The sequence below is a fragment of the Sipha flava genome, unplaced genomic scaffold (assembly GCF_003268045.1).
Source record: "Sipha flava isolate LNK unplaced genomic scaffold, YSA_version1 35a_pilon_pilon, whole genome shotgun sequence".
NCBI lineage: Eukaryota > Metazoa > Arthropoda > Insecta > Hemiptera > Aphididae > Sipha > Sipha flava.
The window spans coordinates 124,114-149,429 of NW_020273058.1; the positions used below are offsets into that span (position 1 = coordinate 124,114).

A 25,316-nucleotide genomic window follows, 5' to 3' on the forward strand; every position below is an offset into this window, starting at 1 on the left:
TTACACGACGGAAGTCGTTCTATATCTGCGCGTCTCGGACCCTAAACCATTTCCCAAAATGTTTGACCGCTCATCTTGATCATTGTTTTTGTACGAGCCCTGCGTCGTAGTCAGTGCGCCTCATTCGATACGATATTTTGTGTGCTTTAGATTCTGACCACGCGAGGAGGAACGTATTTGTCGTTCTCTTTGATGATTTTGTTTTTTTTTTTGTTTCTCGTCGAAAATGTATTTTTATGGAACGTTTTATTTAAAAATATTTAAAGTAACCGTTCACTCTTAGGGCGCAATAAGATATTGATTTGACTTTCTCGTTATAATTTATGCGATCAAGAGTCGGGTGACGCGTTTGAGGGCGGAAAAAAATAAAGACAATAATGCTTTTTTTCCTCTTTTCCAAAGCGAAGAACAAAAGCGTCGAAGCGATATTTAAAAGCTTTTAAAAAAAAAAAAAAAAACCGTGCGAAGGTAGCTGGCACAAGAGATACGTCTGGACGGGGAAATAGCAGTACGGACACTTTTTTTCCACGCAAACTTATTTTTAATTATGTCAATTCGAGCTAACTGGCTCACGCCAGCAACTGCGCACGCGCTCGTATATGCGTGATGAGGTATGATGATATCGTAACGTTGGTGTTAGTGTTTAAACGTATTCGACCCGATGCGAATAGGAACTACTGTATATCATCATGCAGACGAGTTCCACGTGAAAAGCGTACCTGCACAATAAAATGTAATACAATTGTTGTTCGTTCGGTACGAGGTTTAGTTTTTCAGTTTTTCGGTTTTTTTTTTTTTTTTGTTTTCGGCCTCGATATTACTAGTTGCACTGGTGCGAGCGAATATTCCGGGAGATAGAGTTTCGCAAAAACTAGGGAAAAGCGCAATATTTACGAGTTCATGAGCTGTACAAGGGGAAGTGACTTACGCGTTGTATCGCAACGTTGAAAAAGTGTCTAGGTGCTGAATTGCACATTAAATCTTTTCTCATGCGAAATGGTCTGCGAAAACCTTCGTAAAATACGTTTAGATTGCACAGACACCGTTTCCCAGGAATACGCAAACTATCGGCCTAGATCTTCACACAGCAAAGAAAAAAAGTAAATAGGTAGTTATAACCATAATAATAACTGTAGCAATAAAATGTAAAGTAACATAATAACTAACCGTATATTTATCGCGTATGTTTCGCGCGTATGACATTATTTTTTTTTTCCACGGTACGTACGTTTTATAATTGATATTTTATTTACGAATTGGTAATGTGTACTTGTATTTGTGTATTGTATTGTATTTTTTTTTTTTTTACATATTTTTATATATTTTTTAAAACACGTGAAAGTGACTTGTGTTATAATAATATATATTATGCGTCTCCTGCCGGTATTACATTAAGTATACGAAGTGCACAACATAATGAAATATTATTCACAGCATTTATTTCACCATGTTCGTTTGTTCGTCAATCACATGTTTGCTTGATTATTTTTAAAATTCTGTAGTCGTGTTGAATGATTATTTTTGATGTGTTCAAGCCCAATGTAAAATTAAAAACAAGTTTCCAAAATATATTCAAAAAGATCTTAGGTGTTAAACTTGAAAACCTGTCTGTTTTTAATAATTATTTAAATTTGAATCTGGAAAAAAGTTGTTTAGTTAAGTTTTACCTTAATCAACAAATAACATACTAAAAAAATGTATATTTTCAGCCGCGTATACAACAATAAATATTTAATTTTGATACAGTATTTAAATATATAAAAAAAAAAAAAAACAAGATTCCCAAATGTTAAACACTAATAACAAGGTAAAAATGTATTGTCATCTGCGGCTAGTACATTGAAACATCCTATACATATTATATACTTTGGTAAAATTTCAATTTTGTATTATCTCAGTTTGAGTCCAACAACAAGTGAAATGTACGCGTGGCCTAATATTGCAACACTATTTTTTTTCTTTCGTCGTCTCATTTATAGGGCTTACTCTTGTGCCGGGTAGACACAGAAAAATATTATTAAGGAAGCCGCGAACAGTAAATTACGATTAGCGTTTCATACAATGTTTTATTGCCGATCCCAATTGTGTTCGAGGCAAAGTAAGGAGTTCATATTTTCCAAGGCAATAAAAATAAAAGCTGTTTTTATTACTTCTTAAAACCACAACTGCACATGATTTAAGTACATTTCAAGATATGATTTCATAAAAATTTAGTGTTCATTCGTCAAATTATGGTCTTAACAATGTATTTCTATTTGAATGGGTGTCATATTTATTATTGTCAAACCAGACTTATTGATTCCAGTCGTAATAATATTCGACTATCGAAAGGTTTTCGTGCTAACATATACGTTTAATCCAATAGAAAAACTACTTTCATGACGGTTGAAAATCACTCTATACGTTATACGAGAATCACATATATGAAAGCCTTACAACATGTCCAACGTAAATCTTGCGTCCGTTGCATCTAAAATTAGATACAATCCTGCAAACATGATGCGACTTGTACGATTTGAATGCTATTTGCATAATGGATGCATTCGGTGCATGATTTTAAAAACAAATCATTTGGTTTTTCGGCGCATCGGACACAAACACGAACGGAAATATTAATTTAATTTTAAACGTTTAAATAAATAATAAATTAAAATATCGGACACATCGAACGCAAATTGACTTTGAACATGTCCACCGCAATAATTTGCGTCGACTGCGATGCGAAAACGAACGTACCTGGATGCAATTCGGATTTACGTTCTATATTATATTGTATGAGATTTTTGGGAAAATGAACAAATCATTATTTTTATTATAAACTTCGGGCATGGTGTGAAAATAATACAATTGTATTTACTGAAATGATTACTTAAATTTGTAATGGTATTATTTCTAAACTTGTATTAAATGCAATATTCTCAATACAAAATGATTAAGATATTCGTTATATTTTAGCAAAATATAGATTGTAGTAAAAATATACAGTGATGCTGTCAAGGTATTGGCTATAACCGACCGCAAAAAATATTCAGCCGGGTTGGGAAAAAAGTTAACCGTAAACATTAATCGATTGTTTTAAAACTATTATTTTAATTATTAAGGAACGTCGAAACTTGTTTTTAAGAATAACGACAAAAAAAAAAAATTCATACCCTTAGGACGTAAAGTATGATCATAAATAATTACTTTGATACATAGTAATCTTGAATTAAATTTAATCATATTTTAGGGGTGAGTTCATTATGACATTGTAGTCGTCACACCATAAGTCTATAGTAACTGCGTCGGTGAGTAAAGATTGTTCCGTAAAAATGTGTTATTTTGAGTCACGTTTTAACGAGACAAAATGGTGTAATATTTACTCTGTCGCCATTATATACGCGCTAAGACTCGAATTTCTTTCTTAAACTTTGTCAGTGTTAGGTATCGCCCCAATGGCTGACTATCATAATTATTGCTCGGAGGTTTAAGTTCTAATTAAAAAATAATACCGAATAGTTTTGCTATAAAATAATGAAATAAATTGTGTACCACTCGCAGCTGGGTCGATCACGTATAGTTTAATTCTTCAGAGATTTTCTAGAATCTTCTGTCATCTTAATAAATGCAACAGTAAAATAATACCGTAATCGTATTGACAACTTTTATAATTTGTATTTTTATAAACTGTGTTGAACCCAGATAAATACTTTTTCATCTAGATAAAGATAAAGGTAGTACATAAAAAATCTATTTAGATAGAAATAAAAATAAGCTTAACTAAAATTATCTTTACAAAAGATAAAAACAAATTCATTAAAAAAAAAAAAAACAACGATTTTATATTAAATTTTCGAAAAGAAAAAATTATCACGATCACCATGAATAAAACATTTTGTATTTGTTTGTATTTGTTTGAAGTGTTTGAAATCAATATTTTTATCTCGATTTGTCTGAACATATAGTCCATTATAAAACGCGCATTATTCTGATAAATTATTTGTTTTAATTCAAGCAAACATATTTTTGTTGAAATGTTTACCTTATAGTACACTATAGTTTTAACGTAATCATTAACAAACTATAATTTTCAACTGTTCTCGAAACATTGTTTTAAGTCGATCTTCTTTAAAAAAATATTATCTAAGTCGATGTTTACCGATATACTTTTATTTACTACTTTTATTTTGTACTGTATGATCATATAGAATCAATTTAAAGTAGTGTCTTTAGAAATGAACAAAGTCAAGTCACAGTATTTTATCCGCAGCGATTACAATTTTTACTTTTATTTAAATTTAGCTTCAATGTTTTCTCGTTACGTCATGTTTATGAAACGATGTGTTTGTGAGAAATATAAGGACATTAGTATTTTAAAAGGATAATAAAGATTAGATTTAAATAAAATTCACACTTTTTTGCGCAAATCAGAAAAAACCCTTGATATACAATTTCAAATTATACGGTCAAAAGATTATGAACTGATATGTATTAAAATAACATTAATTTATCAATTTAGATACATAGGTATTATATTCGTATATATATATACATTTTATAAATTGAAATTTTTGGTCTTTTAAGAATCATAACTTCGATCGAATTTTATACGCGAAACATATTTTACTGATTATGGCACGACTTATATTTAAGTTAAGCAATCAGAAAATATTTATTCCTTCTATTAGCTACATAGGAATTGCGTCCGTCTTAATCTAAATAATTACATGAATTGTGTCCGGTTTTATTTAAACGACTACATGAAATTATTTTTTTGGCCTCCCGTTTTTAAAACCAAATGAAGTAGAGGATTATTTTACTGACGATATTTTATCAATTTTACCCGAAGATGAAAAAGTTTAGAATTGTTCTGATTATATATTAAATACATATATAAAGCCCGATTGTGACCACCCTCTTTTTGTGTGGGCAATATATTCATGTTCTATCATTTCAACTACGAATAGTTATGAAGCGTTCCAATCCAAGTTTAATAGTATGTTTTACTCAGCACACCTGAATATATTCCAATTCATAGGTTTTTTAAAAAATTTATCAAAATAAACTTATATTAAATAACGAAGTAATCATATAACTAAATAGACGGATGATAAGTAAAAAAATAAGATTATTTAAGACAAAATATGGCAAACTATAAAAATGGCCAATTAATCTGTCTTGATTATAATTAAGTTTTTACTAGTTATTTGAATTTTATATTTATTGTTTTTTTTTTTTTTATTATTGTTTATTTTAATGAATATATTACATTCATGTAATTTAAACCTACACATTTTCATTTTACTTATTTATAATTGCATAACAATAATGAAAATCAATATTTTTAATCTATCGATAGTATCGATAATTTGCTAACAACAGTCCTAAGTCGGTACGAAATGGAAAGGAAAATAATGTTTATACGTTTGGACACGATTCGTGTAGTCATTAAACTTTGTCGGGATGCAATTTATGTGGAAAAGGGATTTCGTGACGCATTCATGTGTAGCGTTTCTATTAAACATCGATAAAAATAGTTACAGATAAAAATACAAATTATATGTTCAGTTTAACGTATACTATAACTGAACATAATTAACATTAGTTATTATGGACTCAATAACATTAAATGTCGTACACACTATACAGAGTTAGTCGACATTTTTTCAATGTTTTTTTTACATTTTTTTCTTTTAACCCTTTTGGCCCTATAACACCTTCGTCGCTAGGCAATATTTTAATCATTATATTTAATAATTCACGAATATTTGCATGCTATATTATTCAGTTATTATCTTCAGATATACATATAGAAGCAATAAAAATAGTCTGAAATTTTGATGATTTCTTTAATATTATATTAAAATTTATGTTGATAAACATGGAACATTTTAATTACAATAAAATATTTCCGAACAGCTAATATCGTGGAATTTAATCACATACTGATACAAAGATCTACTTATCAAACGTATTTATATATACCGGTATAGGTAAGCCTGAGATTCTGTGAACTGTAAAGTAAATTTTTAAAAGTATAATTTACTCTATTTTTTTTTTTTTTTTTGTAGAGACTAAAATGTAATAAATGGTTTTAAAGGAAAAATAAACAATTAACTAATATAAATATATTATATGTTGTTGTATGAAAAATTATTTTATATTATGATTTATTATATTTTTTAGTTCCTGAATACTTTTGTAGGTATAAAAATGTAGTACATTATCATATCATTAAATACCTGTCTACCCCTGTATGTATGCAACTTACAAAAGCTCTTAACTAAATAAGAAATTGTCAAAATAAACTTAAACTTTAAATTAATATTATTTTAATGTCACATAATCAATATAAAGTGGAAAAAAAAATTCTCGAACTGAAAGAATTAAATTAAAATTTGCAAGTGCGGTAACGTATGAAAAGCGTAATAATCATATTTGTTAAAAAAAAAATACCTAGAAAAATCGTTTTTAAATTTATATAAAAATGCTGAATAGACATTATATGAGTCAATTTGTTTTGACATTTTCTTGTTTGTCCTATCACATGAATGGGTTTATTTACTTTACAAATTTGTGTGGTTCCAATAATGTTTGAATGTTGATATAGCCAATAAAGCTTGAGTTGTTGAAATAATTGAAAAAAAAATGACAGTAATATTTCTATTGGAAAAACATGCTGAACCTTACTGTATCGATATATTTATAAAATTATTGATTAGGAACCATTAATGCAACAATAATTGTAATTTTAACGCTATTTTGCGTGTAATGTTATTAAAATTAAATTATTGATACTAAATATAATTTTTAAAAGTTGCAATAAAAAAAAAATTTAAAAAAATATTGTGTATATTTAAATATTAATAAAAAACGCAAATAAAAAAGAATATTGTACGAATTCACATAACCATCGTTGAAAAATTATTATGATATAATCAAACGATCAACTATAATATATTTATTTCTCAAAGTGTTTGAGGAATGCAATATCTGTCAAAGATTTTTCACGTAATAAGATGTATACGATACAACCTACAACGTTGTCTTGACTACATAGTATTTTATTTGCAGACAAAAGGGTCAAACATCAGCGTGATATTTTTCCGAATAAAATTTGTTGATGTCATCGAATATTGCTATATGCTAACGCGCGTATATGTTTCGTTCACGCATTTCGAAAGGTACGTGAGGTGTTCGACTATGGTACAATTATTTGGGATTCCAACGCTATAGATATTGGTATTTTCAATTATATTGAAGTGGTGAAAAATAACATTTTTTCGGTTTATTGGTTTTAAATTCAATGTTGCGAGGACACCATATTGTGATTATGATAATATAGGTACGTCTGTAAATCTCAATTATTTTAAAGATCATAGGAAAGATTCTTATATTATTTTTTAAAAAAAAAAAATATTAAATAATAAAATAGTTGGTTCTTATTTATTGGGTCTTATACAATTTTATCGTTAACGTACATAATACAAGAGAATCTTGCTTATTTTATTTCTCATCCATGCCGCAATTACATATTAACTCTTCTATTAATATTCTATTGCATAATGTAATTAATAAATACCGATTTTGATTTTTCTTCACAAATCTTATATTATTATTGGTTAATTTTTATTTTTTATTTTATGTTTTTCGTAATTATCTATACTGTTATTTTCTTGATACTTAGAAATTTTAATATTACTTATGCTACGTTCTAATAATTTTTTTTTCAACTCGTCATTTGATTGATCAGAAATATTACAATTTTAATACTTCATTGAGTTTTGTAATTGAACCTCGGTCCGTAATATATATTATAAATAAATCATTAGCAGGAATATTAAATATAATCATGGCCGGTACTCGCATGTAGTGTTTAAAAAATAAAAAATTACGGGTAGGCTATACTATTCCGGCACGAACAACCGACACGAAATCGACTTATGAAAAAATCCAACTCTTTCTGTAAAAACCGTGGACCTACGCTGAACTAACACCCAACCGAAATCGATTTTTTTTCATAACCGCGACCGTGGTGTTGTGTGATTAGACTTTTCGACAACGAACCGTTTGCGAAAACCGTATCCCACACCACAACGTTGAACGTCTTCAGATATCGGTTCGACGATCGCCCCCCTCCCCTTACAACTCAATAATCATAAACGCGATGTTGTTTTTGGCTTGAGCGGTTTTCCAACATCTCGGTCCGCGTCTGGTGCGGGCAAAAAGTGGCCGCACAATGTTGCCCGAAAATGAGCACCGGTGAGGTAACCGTAGAGAATCCTAGCGGATTCGATAAATCGGCAGTGGCGGCGTGAAATTTTTTTCCCATGAAGCAACTACCTTAAATAAGTACCCATCCACCAATTTTTATACACTCTACACTATACTTTTCACACATTTTAAATGTAGGTTCAACCCTCCGGAATGTGCATTAATGAACGGTAAATTACAGCAGTCCAAAGATAATAAAAAAAAATTTCTACTACCTGCAAAGAAATTTTGTTTTGAGTTGTTTATCTAACCTCTGCACCACCAATTCATAAAAGTACGTACATTTTTTATAATGTATATTTAATTATAAATTAATTTATATCTGCAATTGGTGCACTTTTCTTGGTGAAAATAAATTCAGAAAATAATTATTTTAATTTAAAATGCTTCAGTTTTTAAGTAACCAGTTTTAGTTTTACAATTTATATATTTTTTTAAATTTTTATATACTTATTGTAAAATTGTTTATTTTATTTTTGTTCATTTTGACTATGCACTCAAACTAAAACATTTTACACTTTCTATCTTCAGATAAGTATTAGAAAATTTATAAATAGTAAGTAACTACTTGGTTATTTTTTTCTAATAAAATGTATAAGTATTTTTAAGTTAATAGATATCGTTATGTAAATTTTATCCAATATTAGTGAATACTGTTTATAATAATTTAATTGATGTTACTCCTTACACATTACATTCCATTAATTCTATATTTAAAGAATTTCTCTATTATATAACGTAGAGTAGGTACCTAAAATTTACCTAGATATATAGGTCGTGTGTGAGTATAAATTATAAGCTAGCCGTCCAGGTCCTGGAGTCATTGAGATAGACACACCCCAATTTTTCCATGAGGCGACCGCCTAATAAAATAGCTATTCACGCCACCACTGGATATCGGGTTGAACGTTTTCGACGGGTGACAAATATGCACGACAACGATGGATTTTCTATATTTTTTCGCTCGAAACCGTGCGCCGACGTGCCTATTGGCAGGAGAGGGGAGAGTTTGTAAAGAATATAAAAAATTCAAAATAAATGAGCGAACGGGTATAATGTATTTTGTAAAAAACACGCAAAATTTGCACAACACCCGCGAGGCGGAGGGATATCGCACCCACCACGTGGACCGATCGTAGTGGAACGGAAAATAATGGAAAACGACACACGTTAGAATCAAGCGGCAACTGCAACAGTATCAAGATGTGTATTGCGTAACGTAATTCTTAATGTTGTTTTCCGTTCCCGGCCGAGTCCGTAAAATAGAGTTTTGTTATAATGGTTTCACACTCCCCTTCCTGACGAAGTTCAACTAAAATATAATTTAATTATAATAAAAAGTATATAAACGTATAATTATAAATATAAATATAAATATTATAAAGATGACGGTGCAACGTAAACGTTCGGACAATTTTATAAATAAATATATTTTTTTAAATCCGTTTTAGTTTTTCTACACAAACTGATGGAAATGCTGTCGATCAAAAAGATTTTCTTACCTGAAATTTTCATAAGAAATTTGAAATGAAAAATTTTAACTCTCATATCTTCTGATAATTAATCTCCCTAAAATGATTTAGTATATTTTGTGACCTAAAGTTGAAACACGAAAACGCAGAGATGAAATTTCACAATATCGTTGCACGCAAAGAAAATATTATATTTATGAAATAACGCACAATTCTTTTTCTTTTATCTAAATGTTTCGCCATGTCGCTGCAACTATTCTATCACAGTTATTTAATGGGAATGATAATGCAGTGGTTTCTTGCCTTCTGCATAACTTGTTTTATGAGATAGATTGTCAAGTCTATATCAACCCTAATCTGGAGGACCAGAACTCCCGACCAATAAAGTCGGGGGTGACTGTTGCAGCATACTTAAAATACGCTGGGCGATAGGTACGTCACTTTCCCTACGCCAGGTTAGCTGGCTAACACAAAATAACGCTATGACATTTCTTTGTCAATACAAAAATTATAATTTATAATATTTTTTATTATATTTTTCCCTGTGCAGTGAAACATACCTATATCTAATGCAGAATAGCATGTGGCCAACTGAGAATTCCACTTCATCGAATAAGATGGAAAAGCTATGGATTATCAATTCGATTCTAAATTTTATTTTTCATATTACAAAATTAGTTTAGACCATTTATAGTTTTTATTTTTGAGTTATTCATTAGTAATAGATTTATTTTATTATTACATAATACATATAAAGTTAGTTAAATTTAAACTTTAGCTTTTTTAAAAATCAGAAACTAATTTGAAGAAGGTTTATCATATTGTTGATCAATGACTGATGTAGATTTTTTGTTTCAATTAATGCGTTCTTGTATGTTTTTATCGATATGATTTCTTTGTGCAATACCCCGTTTGTATTCATATTCATCGTCTTCAGTAGGATTATTTTCTAAATAATTTTGTAAATGTATTTTAGTTTTCCGTGAACACATTTTTATCAACCATTAAAAATCATTAGCATTATTTTCATCTTCAATTAAAGACGTTTCACTGATGTTTTTCCATTTTTTCTATTTAATTTGTATCATTTGTGTCATCACAAGTAAAACCAGCTTTAGAAAAACATGCTTTGTATTTGGCTTAAATAGTTTTGCACTTCTATCCAACCATTGTATAGCGTGGTGATTAATTTAGATGTTTAAAACATGTTTTAAACTTCACGTTTAAAACATGTCAACCCTGCGCGTGGAGCACTGTTATTTTTTTCTAAATTTCCGAAGTACTATTTATTTGATCGATGTTCGCAATCAAGGATTGTATAAAAAATGACGTAAATACATATATTTAAACGCAATAAATTATTGGTGGATACATGAAGAACCCGTGTTCGGTGGGTGCCAATAAAGTATTTTTTATAATTGTATTATTTGATGATATAAGTTTTTGGCATGGTGCAATATCTGAGGATAAAATTATTTTTCTATTATCTTTTAATAAACAATAATTTTACTAAATAAGCCAATTTTCATTATATATCCGTTCATCCAATATTTTTTATTAGCACGCCAAATTTCGGGTGATTTCGAAACTCCTTAATTATGGCTTTACGACGTACCTAAATAATCATATGGAAAATATTTACGTAACGTTTTCGCTACACACGCGTGTCGTATTTCCGGTATAAGTGAGGTTTTTACTTACATGACACTTGCAAAACCGTCCCGTTTCCGAGTTAGGAATGTTTATTTTTATTGAGGTCCGACGTCTATATAAAACTATAGTAACATGCCTGGACCAAAGGAAAATTTCGGGTTGGACAGTTTTTTGTTTCATTCAAGGTCCACAACAGTCAGTTTCTACAGTATGTTTAAACGACTATACATGTCATACAGAAAATATTAAAAAATATAAAAATTTAATAATACATAAAATAAAAAAATTACAATCAACCATGGTTCAGGCACCTTGTTTTTGGGTTATGGAGTGCAGTTATTCAGTGGGGTCTTCCGTTGGTGGGCGGGTTGGCTATCGAAAAGTAAAATTTCCTCTGAAGATATTTGAGTTTACTGCACTGGTGTGCATACGAGATATGTGTGTATATGATAAATGTTTATTTATTTTAATTTAATTAAAATTTTTTTTTTATTTTTTTTTTATTTTAATTTTTTTATTTTTTTATAAATGTTTGGGGTACAATACATTTGGGTCGGAATGGAAATTTACTTTACTCTGTCGTAGTGTATATGTTGTACTTTAATCTCTTAATAAGTATTATGATGCCGCCGTTTATACCTGTATAATTATTTGGAACACAAGGATTATATATATTGTTTTTAATTTTCCGTTATATTTTCAACACATCGCCCAATATTACTACGAGTATATGTGTAAGATTCCATATTAATATTTTATCCATCGTAGATATATTGTTGAACAATATTGATTCAAATCGTGTTAAATATTGAAAACCGTATCAAACAATAACATTGCCTAAATATTTCTAGAGCTTATAACCTGTGCTAATTATAACGTTTTTGTGTAAGTTTATTGGTATGGTACATCGTCTGATTTTGATTATTTATTAAATGTATAGATTTAGGTAGTTGTTAATTATTGATTAATATTATTATTATAATTTTTTTTTTTATAAAATAAACTTATTATTATATATATTTTTTTATTTTTTTTGTGTTTACTCAATTGTAAAATTGTTTATAAATATATTTGGAATTTATCCTATATTTATATTTAAACGTTATAATAATATATATATATATATATTACGTTCAAAATTTTTGTAGACACAATTTAAATAATATTTTAAAATTTGAATATAAACATATTAAAACTAATTACGTACATTTTGAGTTAACTTAACTTAGATTTAATTAAAAATAAATCATTCTTTATAAAAATAATTAGAAAAAGAATAAAATAAAAATATATATAACAGTTTAAATAATGAACTGAATGTTTTAGTTTTATAATACATCAATATCAATTACATGCCATTAATGTACGAAAACAATTTTGTATTTAATCATTGGCTGATGTTTATCGGGAAAATATCTAATAATACTAACAGTGAAATACTTTCCGAACGAAGATTAGGCAAAAAATGTCCATTTCACCATAAAAGGTTTGAACAAATGACAATTTAATTTATGAAAATCTCGAATAAAATTAAATAAACTGCTGAAAATAATTTAATTACAAATATGTATCAGGTATGATAATCGTTTTTAGATTGTGTGAAAGTGACTTAAGTGAGTGCAGTATACAACATGTACTTACAATTATACGTTTGTACTATACATCTAAATATTAATTTTGAAACAACTTATCAACTTGTTATCTAATTACAGCCAGTTTATTATTTATCCTTTACAAGTAAAAGCTTTTAATTTAGACGGTACTTAAAATTATATATATAGTGTTCTTTGTTCAAATTTAAATATTCACTTTGTGTCTGCTGTAACCTATATCACCAAACATATAAATATATATAAAACAGCAAAGTAATAATCTTTTATTTTATAATTTTACGTTTTAACATTAACTCTTGAGATTTGCTTCGGATAGAGTTCAAAATGGTTTATATTTTAATTATTATAATTACCTTATTATGAAAAACATTCGAATAGAACTGAAGTCCTTGCGGGAAGTTACGGGATCCGGAATGCATTGTTATACCTTAGACTTCGGAGGTACAGTGTTTTAGTCAAGTGAAATTGTGGAAAGGAAATGTTTTGTGTTTAATATCACTGAAGCAGTTCATTAACCATAGAAAAAAATATTTATTTCATGGTGAAATTTAGGGGTTAAAGTTTGGAAGTGAATAATTAACTGGTATTTTTATGTACCATGACATAGAAGTGCGAATGCACAACTTAGACCGATTTGTTTCTATTATTTGGGTAATTTAAACAAAGGCGGGTTTGAAACAATTATATTAATATATAACATAACAAATGTATTTTACCTAATGATATATATGTCCGATGAATCGATGAGGAAATAAAAAAACAAAATAACACTCATTCAATGCAAAGGATTTCGATTTACTCCTGAGGCATGAAAACGAATTGAAATATAATTATGAATTTTGTTTATTTTCATTTCCACTCGAATCCTACTACCCACTACAACTATATCACCGTGCTTGGAATCCATTGATGTTCCGTCGAAACGCAGTGAAAATAATTATTGCAACGCGTGAACGGCCTACGGCGATATCGAATTTTTTTTTTCCTCGTCGCCGTTGGATTTGGACACAATCGAATTAGTTTATGTTCAGTGACAATATAACGAAACTGCTCATGGATCAGTGATTGATGTTGAAATATTTAAGATATAATATGCTTGAAGTTGTTTCATAAGGCAATTTTAAAGATTAATTTTTTAAATTATAACTGTACTTTGTAATTATAACTGTATTTTGACTTTAGTCTAAATAATAAAAAAGTTTATTTATTTTCAAAAGTTATAATCGTGTTGTGTCCGATTATTGTCACCTTTAAGTGATTGATTATTGCGAATTTTTATATTCAAAATCATACAATAGTACCTAAAACGTTTGGATACTTGAAAAAATTATGTAAAATTTATTTCGTATTAAATTACCGCCGAACTAAAAACGAGTGAGAAGTATTTAATAAGATTCGTTGAGTGTAAAACAAAAAATACTGATGTCATAATAATATATATAATAAAGTAGAGATACATTTATTCGTTTCGCGTATGCGTTAGAATTGTTTCGATTTGTAAACGTAATCAGACAACATTAGAACAAAGTTTAAGGACGAATATTCAACAATCAACATTTGGAGTGAAAAAATTCTACTACTAGGATTGCACGTAATCACCGGATACCGTAATATTGTAATTAACTTCGGTGTTCGATCTATTCGGTAAATTCGTGTTATTATACAATAGCTGTTGAGTTTCGAACATAATTTTGCTTTAGATCCCCAACCCAAACTTGATGAGAACTCGAAAATCATCTGAAATGGAACGCTCATAAGGGCGATTATTATCAGCGCATTAATCCGGAACTCCATCGCGCGTTCCAGCCGTCGCGAGAGTATTATATGAGTACTATATGCCCCGTGGTTGTCTAACACGTACTACAAATACTACCACGATGACGTCGGCGCAAATGCACAGCTTATCGCTTTCCTATTGTTTATGTTAATCAATGCGCATTAAATCAAAATGTATCCGTCCGACCAGCGGCTGTTATTCGTTCGCGTTTTGATGCCATTTTCCGAGTAGGTAAACGTTGCCCTAGTCCATCGATACCCTCCCACCAGGGACGGATCCTGGGGGTGGAAGACGCGGATTCATCCCCGGAAATAACATTTTAGACGGTGTAATTTTTGTAATTATTAACAACTAATTTGATATTTTTAACTTTGTTAAATACTGTTATTAGGTTAAAACTCAATAAGTGTTATTGTATATTAATTATTAGAAAAAAATTCTCAAAAAGAGTATTTGATTATTGATCTATGATAGGGCGTAATTTTAACATTTTCTCCGGACGTAAAAATTCCTAGTTTTACCTCTGCCCCCGTGGTATTTTCCCGATAAGTGTTTAAGTAGAATCGTTTGCAGGACGAGTACATCAGCAACGTTCATTACTCCGATCGGTTTGTATTGCGTTTTCAGAAAACAACTGTTTCAACTCACGGTCCGAAATCAACGTACATCGACAGATGACATTTTTGCAAATAATCGGTATTCGATTCATTCTTTTACTTCTCGTGTCAGCCAGTGCATTTAAAATCAAAATTTTTTGTTCTCCTAGCAATCAACGGTTTTTATAATTTCGTCCGTAATTTCTGTCGGTCCAGCGAACTCTTTCGTTTCGCATTTACTAGGTATCAATGTATATTCAAATAAATGGCTTGATGTTCGTTTCCCTTCGAATTCGCAATTCGCATTATCGGTCATTTCCTCATGTATTAAAAGTTTTCTTCAGTTTTTCCCACTTGTGTCCTCAAACGCGTGGCTCTATCCCGCTTAAGATTTGTACATAATCAATAGGGGTCGGTTTTAAGCATCCATATTACATATGGTTACTGTTTTTGATCGTATATAAATATATATATGTATTTTTTCTATTTTTAAGTTTTCGCTTTTATCAAACGCCGTCACTATGTTTTTATTTTCATGCATTCCTAAGCGAAATATATTTCTGAAAACACCGATGAGTAAAAAATCGTAATGAAACTTGCTGTGTAAGCCATTAACATTTGGTGGGGTGTCACTTCACTCAGCTTAACGTGTTACATAACTTAAAGTATCAATCAACTTCAATTGTAATACATCGAGATTTTCAGAAAACTTTTTTATGTCATAATATAAAATTTTAAATACTATACGCGTAACCGTTGAAAAAAAAAAATGAAAAAAAGTAAAATCCATAAAAACAGTAACGAGAGTAATTATTATTTTCTGTAAGAATTTTTTGCAATAATATGACTTCGTGTGCAAAAAAAAAAAAAAAAAATTAATAAATACTTTTCAATACAGTGATCGAGAAAATAAGTGTTGTTTGTTTGCATCCTGTATCAGTACACACATGTACGCAGCGCTGAAGTGCGTCTAGAATAGTTAGCTCTAAACAGGCTGAAAAACAAACTAACTAGTGAAACCAAAAATCTAGTTTAATCGAGTTTAAACTTTTATTAGCACACACTAACGGGGGCTGTACGTTGAGTACAAAACGGTTTTCATGGTTCACGATTGTTTTCAAAATATAAATCCAATGTACCACTGGTGAAGGTGAGAAATCGACGAATTTGTACTGATGATTGTTTTTAATTTAGTGTTATTTTCAAAACGATTTTATTAAAGAATTTCACTGGTCACGTTACATTGAGATCAATTCCACGGGTTTCGTGGAGATCGTGACTAAGAATTCACTGCAAAATATCGCAAAGCACGAGGTGCGTGTTACATCGAAAAATAAAGGTTTTCCGATGGATAGAGTGATTTGGCGTTAGAATCAGTTTTGTGTTAATGAAATTTCTAACGTGGTATGCGTGTTCCAAAAATTTTGAACTGAAAAAAAAAAAAAAAAAAAACACGATCGATTGAACACAAGTCGGAATGTCCTGCAATGCTTGGTGCTCTGATTGACACGGTGCGAGTTGACCGAGTATACATTTATCCGTTATTTCAATCAGAAAGTAATAAATATATCGTCTGTACTTACGTATTAATAATATTTTTACAATAGTCGACGAGATGGGGTTGTAACATAATTTTTGTGTGCACTTGATAAACAATAACGTTGTTGAAAAATTGGAAACAAACCTAACGTAATGAATATTTCTCTTAACAATAATTTGATGCCCAAGAATAAAGGGTCAAAAGGTTTTTTGAAAGTTTTAAAAAACTTTAAAAAAAAAAAAGAGATACTAGGTTTGGCGAGGAAATGATTTAATTATATTTATTTTTTATTTTTGAGTAAAAATAATGTTCAACCAGTGGTGTCAAACAAAATTTTGAATAGTCCGCTCAATATCCTACCGATTTTCAACTTATAACCCACCTTATCCAAGGATGTACTTTAAGGGATTGGAGTTTCACCCTCTCTTAATAATGTTCAGCCTATTTTATCATTTTTGACCGCATTTTTGGTACTTATACATCTTAATTTGTAATTATTAAATGGACAGTATTATAATTTATAGTTAATTTTATTAATTCACTTATTACAGTATACTAATCTACAATGGCACCACCCACCACCCTAAAAATATAGTCTGGTCATGATCAGATTTGAACCCCGAGATCAATTACATTGCCTTTAGCTATAGACGAAAACAAGTGATTGCTTCAATTTTGTAAATGTTGACACAAATATTTATACTTAAAAATACTGTTATTAGAACTTTAAAGAATATTTTTATTTTTTGTTGTAGTGTCAACTACGTGTTACAGTTTAAATACTTTAAATTATTGAATTCACTTAAAATCAAAAAAAAAAAAAAAATGTAAGGTTGAAATCGTTTGAATATAATTTTGATAAAATTAAATTTCCTCTCTTGTGCAGACTAGATCTAGTTCTTGTTAATGTTTTCTTAACTGTTACAAATGAGACTGCCGTACCTTATAGTTGAACAATAACATATATTATATATGAAATGCATAGTTACAAGAAATAGAATCCGAAGTTTGTCCGACCATTAAATTCATTTTAAAAAGAAAATTCGTTAATATATGTAAGTATTAACATTATAAATTTATTCAAATATGCAACATAAAATAACATATTTTATTTGTCGTCCATAAATAATGACGTTAAACACTTGTGTTTATTTTATTTTTTTAATCAAAAGAATATTTTGAATCTGTTATACGCAGTGTGAACTATTATTATTTTAATGTTTGTAGGGCATAAAATTATGTTAAGTAACAAGAATATTCAGAGAGAGAGCTTTTATTTTAATGTTTTATTTTTATTGTTTATAATCCAAAATACTCGTGATTTAAGTGTATTTCTATTCTACGAAGGGATTTGTTTGATAGTATTGATGTTGCGCTTAAAGAAGAGATTAATGAATCTACGTGATCATTTAATTTTGTGTGGACATTTTATAGTGATTTATTGTTACTGTTGTCAAATCTTTTGAGGAATGAGTGATTAGTTACGTATACTTCTACATCATGGATGTTATTTTGCGAAGGAAAATTAAATAGAAAGCCTGATAGTTTTAATTCGAAATGTTTTGGCTTTTTATCCACGCGCCACGTACTTTGGAATGAGTTGGATCACTTGTACCTTTTATATACTGATAAATCGTTATGACGAATTGGATGTAATCTGGCGTTTAATGAGATTTTTTTTCTTTTTTCATTGATTTCATTATTGGCTCCAAGTGAGTGTCCTTGACCAATACTTAAGCCGAAAGATTGCCCTATTCGGGTTTCAGTTGTTATTGGAGCTTCTTAGAGATAAAGTGCAGATAGGTCATCGTTTTATAATGTAAACGCGACATCGAAATACCGATCTTCATTAATTTCGATTCACCATTTAGACAATCAATTAAAAAAAAAAAAAAAATGTTCGATTTTCACTGTGATTGGATATTTTGCAATGCTAATTCGGAATCGACATGTTTGGACCAAATAGTCTTATGCTCGTTTTGCACACGTACGTACTACGGACAACCGTTGCTGGGCCATTGTTAAACTTGGGTCGCTTGTACCACGATTTTCCTTCTTACAATTCCGCACGACTTGTGTTCGTCGTGTATTTCATTTGAAATTAGCAACACTGTTACAGTCTATACCGTCGTCATCGTTTTCAATTATTCGTCTTTTTTATGTTGCACGTTTTGCGGTACGTTTTGAACGGTGGCTGATTTTGACTTTTAGTAAAGTTAGTAATTTTTTCTTACGTGAAAACGGGTGGAAACATTGGCGATGAAGTTTTGATTTCATTATCATACATTTAAAACCCAACAAGATATCAGCTATTTGAAAGCACCGGAGCGCATTGAGGAGCGCATTGAAGTAAATAAGGAGCTTGAAGCATCGGAAGGCAGGAGGAAAATCTCATTTTGTTACGTAACGGAATGCGACGAGAAAACGGTTGCGAAAAGAGCAAGAATGTTCACGATAAGAAATCGTGTTATGTGTGCAAGTAACGTTTCACTACCAAATATCAAAATATCGTAAGACATTTTACTGGACGGACGAAATCGATGTGCGATGCGTTAAGTAACTGCTTTTGCAGGTCACACATCTGGTCGGTAAACCTCATGGTGTACAGCACACACGCGAACCTTGACCTTTTCTACATGTTTGATGTATTGTGATTTCAGTAAGTCGTCGTGTGCGTCCGCAACACTGAAAATTGTCGTACAGTATTTGGCTTTATACCTCACGTCACGTGTCACGGTCTTTCCGATTAGTGTATTTGTGGTATAAGTTTGAGTGCGAATACCTCGAGGTTTCGACGAAAAATAGTATTGCTGGTGATGATTTATCGAAAAATCCTTTTACGTATTTCAGCTATACGTACGGGAAAATTGGTGTGGAAACTGGAGTGGATCTCCGCGTTATATTGTTAATAGATTGCAAATCCATTGAAAACGAGCGGGTACGATTAAATAGATCGCAGTAGATTTATACGCGTCGATATTTATTGTTGAGCCCGGTGCGAAGTTCGAGGTCAAATGGGAAATGTGACGACCGTTTTTTATATAAAGATGCGTAGGCTTATGTTTGACGCAAAAATTACAATATTTTGATCGTTATTGAGGAAAATATATTTTCAAAATAAAACGGAAAAGGTGAAAATCGATTTCGATTTATGAACATTTTTGATTTATTTTCAATCATCTTAGCTGAAAAAAGGGGAAAAAGGGTCGGAGAGAGCCAATAAATACTCAATACATAAAAGCTTACAAGTGTATAGTGTAAAATAGAAACAAAAAAAAGAATTTAGACACTTTTATTATTATTAAACCCTTTATCTAAATCGAATTACGCTAGTTCGATTAATTATACTAATATACACACTAACTTATCTGTCAAACGTTGTTTTTCCATATGAATTATCAGATAAATCGAACGTGGGTATAAATCGAAAGTGAAATATTAAAGATTAATATTGATATTACCATTACCGACATTTTCCTTCGTTTGGTCGACGCGCACAAAACATTACGAACACAATATAAATATATAGGCAGAGTTCCGAGCGTGACAGCTCTTCACGAGAACGAAAGTGTCGTATAATCCAGTGTAATATATTGCAATTGATGTTGTAATATCGTATTATAGTGGCCACAACGACAGGATAGTAAGTCAGATGCGTCGTTGCACTGTTTCGCAGAGGGATTCGTTCTTGAGTTAAGTTTTCGAGTTAGTCACGGCGAGGAATGCGAAATAAACTTATATTATGTTGGAAGAAAATATGCATGTATAACGTATAATATATGATGTAAAAAACGCTATTCGCGCACGATATGCGCAGTTGAATGTCACCCGTTTAACTGGCAGATTTTATCAAAGCGAGTGTTTTAGAGATCGATGGAAATCGATAACTGAGATCGCATTTTTTTTTTGTTTTATGATTTTTTTTTTGTACTTTACAAAAGAAAAACATAAAAGTTTTGAAAAAATTTAAAAATCAACGTATTTTTTGATTCAGATGTAATAATTATGTTAGCTAATGCGTACAAAGTAAACTGCATAGCGGATGTTCAATAACGTAAACACCGATTGAGAACGAAACCTAATATGCAATATCAACATATTCTTAGAATGAGAATAGTAATGATATATATAAGTTATAAATAGTATTTGAACGTTTGCGCAAACGCAATCACTATCGACATTCAGTATGTTAATTTATCGTAACTTTGTTAGTTCAATAGTAATTTTTTTTTTTTTATTATTTAAAACGGTTAATTGAACTAGGATACATTTTAAATTTTTTATTTTTTTTATTTAATATATTGGTTTTAATAATTACAGATAAGTGGTATATATAAATCAGTATAGTATTAAATAAATAAAAATAAATGTAATAACTAATACCTATATACATACAAGTACTATAAGCTTTTTTCAATCTTTAAATTTTTTTTTATTTTTTTTTATACTATCGAAATAGAAACTAATCCAAACTAAAACAGTAAAATATTCTCCGGGTGAGGTTGGATATTTCAAATAGTAAATTTAGATACGAAATATATACTTAAAACTGAGAGTTGTTACGTGGGCGTAGCCACTAGGCGCAGGGCTGGCTAGAACTTTTGAGAACCTCGGGGATGATCGATTCCAGGCCCCCTTTACTTACATTAGTTTGGTCAAGATATACATTTTACTTATGCATACTTGTACATACTTTAGTATAATAAAAATATTTAAATGTGCATTTTATACTACGGCGAATGATACTATAAAATAATTTTGTATAAATGGCTGAGACGACGGGTCCCGGTGCTTTATTCCTTCCTGATCCACCCTCTCGACGGCCCTGAATAGGCGTTGCTGTAATCGTTCGCATGCAACTTGATAAAAATAGGATTTTAACAATATAATAAGGGCCAGATTATAAGGAAATAGGGGTGCTGGACTATAGCCTCAAGCGAAAATGTATTGAATTGTTTTCTTTTACTTATAAAAAAGGCATCACATAAATAAAATATTATTATTAATTTCAAGTTTATATTGTATGTAAAAATTGTCTTAAATATTTTATCAAAGACACACGATTATAGTGGTCATCGCTTGTCGCGTTCAACTACCAAAGGGTCTCACCGAAAGCAATAATCCCCTACATGTTTTGTTCGTAATCTCTTCCTGAATTTAATTGTTTTATAAATATTTGTTGTTACGCTGTAGTATTTTTATCACGTCGAATGCGGAAGATTACAGTGACGTCTAGTAGTGTTCGCATCCGCGTAACCATTACCAATTTTAACATTATGGTTGCGTGTCAGAACCGCACAAACATCGTTAAAATCAACCTCAACATCGCACTACCGTACGTGTAATGAATACACAACTGGACGGGCCTATGTTGCACGTGCTTAACGGTCGAGTCATCATAACGAATGAGTGTGTCTGTCTACAAGGAGTAAAATTCGTTTCCTCCAGTGTTTAGGTAGGGTATTAAACAGTGTGGACTTATAAAATAAATAACTACGTGGTATTCGTTCGTATAAACCGCACACCGCTGGTATGTACCCGCTGCGTGACTTTGTCGAAAGGATTGTTTTTGAGTGCAAACATCGGGAAATATTCGATGGAAACGTCTAGTGCGTTGTCCAATTGAAAGTTTAAACCTTATTAGCTGCGCAATGATATAATATTTCATGACTGCAGTGAACTCAGTGGTTGAGTTCTGTAAACTAGTGCGTCGATTGCGAAATAATGAAATATTAGCGAATTCGTGTACAATAATTGGATCCAATCGTCGGTCGGGTTATTATGATATATTGCATGCCATGACGATATAATGATTATTTTTTCAACCATTTCAACGTGCCATTAAGTGCTTTCAAACGAGATATTTCTAAGCCCTTTTTGGAGAAAATCCCGCTGTATATACTTTTAAAACCACTGCGAGTTTGAAAACGGTAAAAAATAAGAAACACCATCTGTGTTTAATTTCCAATGTATATGTTGAAACTTTTAAAGTATTCTTTCAACGTAGCTCGAAAATGTAATTGAATGGGATTAGGGTAGGCATACCTATTACTGTACGTTTAATTTATAACGGTCGCAAATATATGAAGAAATTTACGGCTTATGGTTGATAGCCGATTTAATTTTTTTTTTTTTCCGGCATTCATTACTAGTATTTTATAGTTACTGTTTTTATCTTATTCAAGCGAAGCAGAAAATTTTATAATATTAATTTATTTAGTTATAAAAAATAATTGTAGAAAAAACTCATCCAAAAACTTTGGTTGTAACACAATATTTCTTGAAACTATGCCGCATTGCACTCATGTCAAAATCTAGGTCTCACACTCGATAGAAAACTTACTTGGGGTGCTAACCTCAGTCAAATGAAAATAGTTAAACAGTAGACTTTACCAACTAAGGTCTAACATCAACTTTCAAAACAAAATTCTTAGGTACAAATATTTCCTTCGTCCCATTTAGACTTACGGTATTATACTCTGGTGACTATGCAAAAAATCAAATATTCAAATGATTCAAGCCGTCCAATCAATTTTTTTGCGTATCATTGCTCCCTGGAACGTAACGAAAAAATCTTTCCACGATGATCTCCAAATTAAAACCGTCCACGACACCCTCATCAATTTCTACAAGTGGTTCCATGGAAAACTCCTTATGAACCACAACCATCTTATTTCACAATTGGCCTCAAAACCACTTGCGGACAAACTCACAAGACGTCTCAAACGCAAATGGTGTACAGATCTTCTCAATTTATACAATTTATTTTATTAATCATATTATTAACTTAAATATTATATATAAATTAAATATTAATTATATTATTATCTTAAATCATTGTAAAAGTGACTTGACTGCGACTTCTCCTTCTAGTTATTCAAAGCCGTTTTCATTAATTAGTTACTATATAATATTTACGCATTGTATATAATGTACAGACAGTAAATTTTCAATAAACGCTATTAAACAAAAAATAAAATAAAAAAATATTTCTTGGATCAAAGTCGATCAACTGTAAATGCAGCTACGATAGTGATGGATAACTGACTGTATAGGTACTTTTAAATTCATTTTTCTGTTATCATTTTTATCACAGCTTTATAGATTTATTATTGATTTTCACTATATTCTTTAAATATTATGTATAAGCAAAATATATTGGTATTTTCCACTTACGGTTTTTCTAAAATTAACGATTTGTGCAAATAATCTATTCTTTGTATTTCAATTGAACAATTTTGCTGACTTGATGCGTATTGGACGAATAATAAAATTTTTGTTTTATAAATTATATTTTGTATATAAAATTATATTATTATTATGTATTATTATAAACGAAAATTAATAGTTGTTTTGTAAAAATCACATCAGGAATTATTAAAGTATATGTTTCGGAAAAGCATAAAGACTGCTATTTGAACATTATTTTAATTATTTCCTACTGAAAACTGTTTAGCCGTAAATTGATATTAAAGCAAAAAGAGTGTCAATACACAATTAGTTATTTACTGTTTTAATTATGTGACCACTGGATTATAACTATACTGAGTATAATCATTATTCTGCGAATAAAAACCATTATAAAGCCATTAATTTTTTAAGATAAAATAAAGGTACCTATTTTGTATTCATGAAAAAAGTGCTGATTATAATATTTCAAATTTAATACACGTTTAAAATCATCAAACGCACAGTAAATTTCTCTTTTTGTTTAATATTTTGATAATTATTATTTATAAGGGTGGTTATTAGGTGGAAAATGTGAAAAATTCTATCAGAATCTTTTGTTTAAAAACATTTTTATCTAGAAATATAAAATTTTTAACTATTTATTATAAGAAATTTATAAAAATTTATTGGCTTTCAGAATCATTTATAAAAATAAAACTTATTAGAAGTTATAGAAATAATTCTCTATATTCATAATTTAATAATTATTTTAAAATATTAAAAAGTAACAATGCAAATGGTCAATTAACTACTTTTCTGTGGATATAATAGTGGATTAAATCATTATTTTTAATTCAAATAAGACTCAATCTTAAGTATTTTTTTCAAATGTTCATGTCTTACAGTGAAAAAAAAAATACTTAAAATAATTTTCTTTTAGAATTATAATTATGGTCACGCATAGACAGTCCAATTATATGTACATGATTTTAGTAGTCCCGAGTCATGTTCGAATTGTTATATCTAGTTTTTGTCGAATTTTTTCGGGATCTTTTACTATTCGACGTGGTTTTTTTTTTTTTTTACAACACTTTAAACTCTGCATCGATAGCTTAATTTGTTGAACTTTCGTGATACAGAGATAACATAATTTTTATATATTATAATTGTAAGTGCGTTCTAATTGGTACAGTGTATGGTATAATATTTATCTCACTTCCAAGGCACCGACACTCGTGGTGA

At 29.9% G+C, this 25,316-nt stretch overlaps 1 protein-coding gene across 1 annotated transcript in view; it reads left to right on the forward strand.

The window, feature by feature from the left end:
- Positions 1 to 669: 669 nt before the first annotated feature.
- The window catches only part of LOC112687628, a 196,635-nt gene continuing 171,988 nt past the window's right edge, over positions 670 to 25,316 (forward strand). Inside the window, exon 1 of the mRNA XM_025560449.1 lies at positions 670 to 1,100. The gene's annotated coding sequence lies outside the window, so the exon portion shown is untranslated. The remainder of the gene's footprint in view (positions 1,101 to 25,316) is intronic.